The sequence below is a fragment of the Suncus etruscus genome, chromosome X, assembly GCF_024139225.1.
Source record: "Suncus etruscus isolate mSunEtr1 chromosome X, mSunEtr1.pri.cur, whole genome shotgun sequence".
NCBI classification, from domain to species: domain Eukaryota; kingdom Metazoa; phylum Chordata; class Mammalia; order Eulipotyphla; family Soricidae; genus Suncus; species Suncus etruscus.
Genome location: NC_064868.1, coordinates 104,235,836 through 104,238,086, shown reverse-complemented (window position 1 = coordinate 104,238,086; position 2,251 = coordinate 104,235,836). Strand labels below are relative to the sequence as shown.

The 2,251-nt window shown below is 33.6% G+C and overlaps 1 non-coding gene across 1 annotated transcript; it reads right to left on the bottom strand.

Moving 5' to 3' along the window:
• Positions 1-1,828: 1,828 nt before the first annotated feature.
• On the bottom strand, positions 1,829-1,958 carry LOC125999699 (small nucleolar RNA SNORA22). Its single transcript, XR_007492179.1, has one exon. It is a non-coding gene; the product is annotated as a small nucleolar RNA SNORA22 (small nucleolar RNA).
• Between the last annotated feature and the right edge of the window lie 293 nt (positions 1,959-2,251).

Here is a 2,251-nt window from a genome sequence, read left to right as displayed (position 1 = left end):
CCAGTGGAGCAAACAAAATAAGTGGAGTTGGGGGCTTCAATGAAAATGGAAGAGTTGTTAACCACAATGGGTTGATTGCAAATGTCTGATAGTTTAACAGGGGGGTGCATATATGGTTCGTGTAAGCAAGGTCTGACGCCCATGACCTGTCTTAAAGTTAAGTCGTGGTGCCACTCAGCTCCCCAGCCGAGGTCAGCAGGGTCCTTGGTAGCAGTGGGCGTGCCAAAGGTTGTGATTCCTTCATAGAATGGCTGCCAGGCAGAGTATCAAATCCAGCATTCCCCTTAGGCAGAGTCAGAAACAGATACGGCAGGAATGGGGGGCTGAAGGACTGGAATGGTGGGTGGGTTTGAGGTGGATGAAGACAGGACTTCGGGAGGCTAAGGAAACTGCTTGGCAGGAGGCAAAATGGTTACTTGGGTTTTTTTTTACAATAAAATTTTCCATGAATTTAATTTTCATATACAAAATAGGAATTTACTTAGTCTTCTGGCCTTGGTTAACAGGCTGAAGACACTAGCAATTTACATTACACAAATTATTTTTGAATACCACCGGAATACCTCCTGACTTTTGTCAGACTTCAGCATTCAAAAAATTTTATAATTAACAATCGCCAATTTTTTAAAAACTTCTAAACTGAACCTAAATGATTTTTCTTAAACTTTAGTTATTATCTTAAAGCTAGATGCTTCTCTCTCTAGCCACATATCGATATTCTTTTGGCCTTAACTTACACATAGCAGGAAAGCTGGGTGATTGCAAAGTCCAGAAATTCTCCAGGGAAAATTTATCCCCGATGGCCATTGAGAAATCTGGGGTTTACCATCCCCTACACCTTCTGCCATGTTCTCAGAAGGACAAAGCTAGGTTAACACATAATTTTTAACACATGATCTTTAGTTGCAGGATGCCAGTCTGTCAGCTGCTAAATGACCAGACTGACCAAGTTGTGAAAAGATTAATTGAAATCTCAAAAATGGATAAGGCTTTGAAAATTGTATTTATCATAAAATGTCAATGTATAACGAATAAATGGACAAAACAAAACAACACTAAACACAACATTTTATACTCGTGGCCACTTTCATTCATCACAACACACACATGAACATACAAAAGGATTGATCCAAAACTTACATTAGAAAAATTGACCCAGGTAAAATTGGACAAGCACATTTAAATATTTAGCCAGTATGTTTGTAAGAAAAAAAATTTTTGTAGAAAAACTTTTTTTAGTTTTTAGAAGTACTTAATGTAGATGGAGTGGAACTTTGTTGAAAATAAAAGTTTTAAGGTTTAGATTTAGCACAAAACATTTTTAAAACAATCCTATTTTGAAGTTTAAAACATTAAGTAAAATGGTTAGTAAGCAGTTAAAATTTTTTTTAAGTAAAATGGTTAATGAGCACTGCTGTAAATGAACAGGTTTTCTTTAAATTAGTTTCACAGTAGAACAGTAAGACAGCTGCAATAAAGTTAAAATTTTTATGATTAAACACAAGAGCATGAACTATGATTATTAAAGGTATGAAAAACTGACTTTAAAAAAGAAACCAACAACTGTTCCTACTTTGAAGACTTCAGGTGAATAATTTGTAAAAAATATATATCAAATTAACAAAATGTTTAGATCATTATAAAATATAGTTAAAGACATCTGATGCATTTTCACACCTAGAGCTTAAGACCAAAATTATATTTGATACTTGTTGTCAACCTGCTTATAAAGTTTAGTTACTTTTATAATATTACTCTTAAAATTAAATATATATATTTTTCATCAATACTAGATTTCTTCACTTTGACACAAATATACAGATTTGTATAATGTGCTGACTTTCTGAATACACTTAAAAGGATAGTTCTTTCAATGCAGAGGTAAAGAACAACCATTGCTGTAGCACAAAATTAAAACTAAGGGTACTATAAAGCACACCTGGGTGTTCACTGTGCAATAAAATTAACTATATTATTTAAAAAGGCTAACCACATCATTTTCCACATAATTTTTTAAATACCTTAAAAATCAAAATAAATTTTCTAATAGAAATATGATTCAAATTTTAATACTTGTGTGTCCGTTTAAATTTTAAAACACCAAAAGGTTTTTCTTTTGAGGTTGCCTCTCAAAATATTCTTGCAGGTATCATTGGCATTTTCAAAGGCCAGCTGTTTAACTAGAGTATTATCGGTGTCGGTGTTGGGGACACCTAAAATTCTTTCTACCGCCTCAAGAAGGCGAGAAATA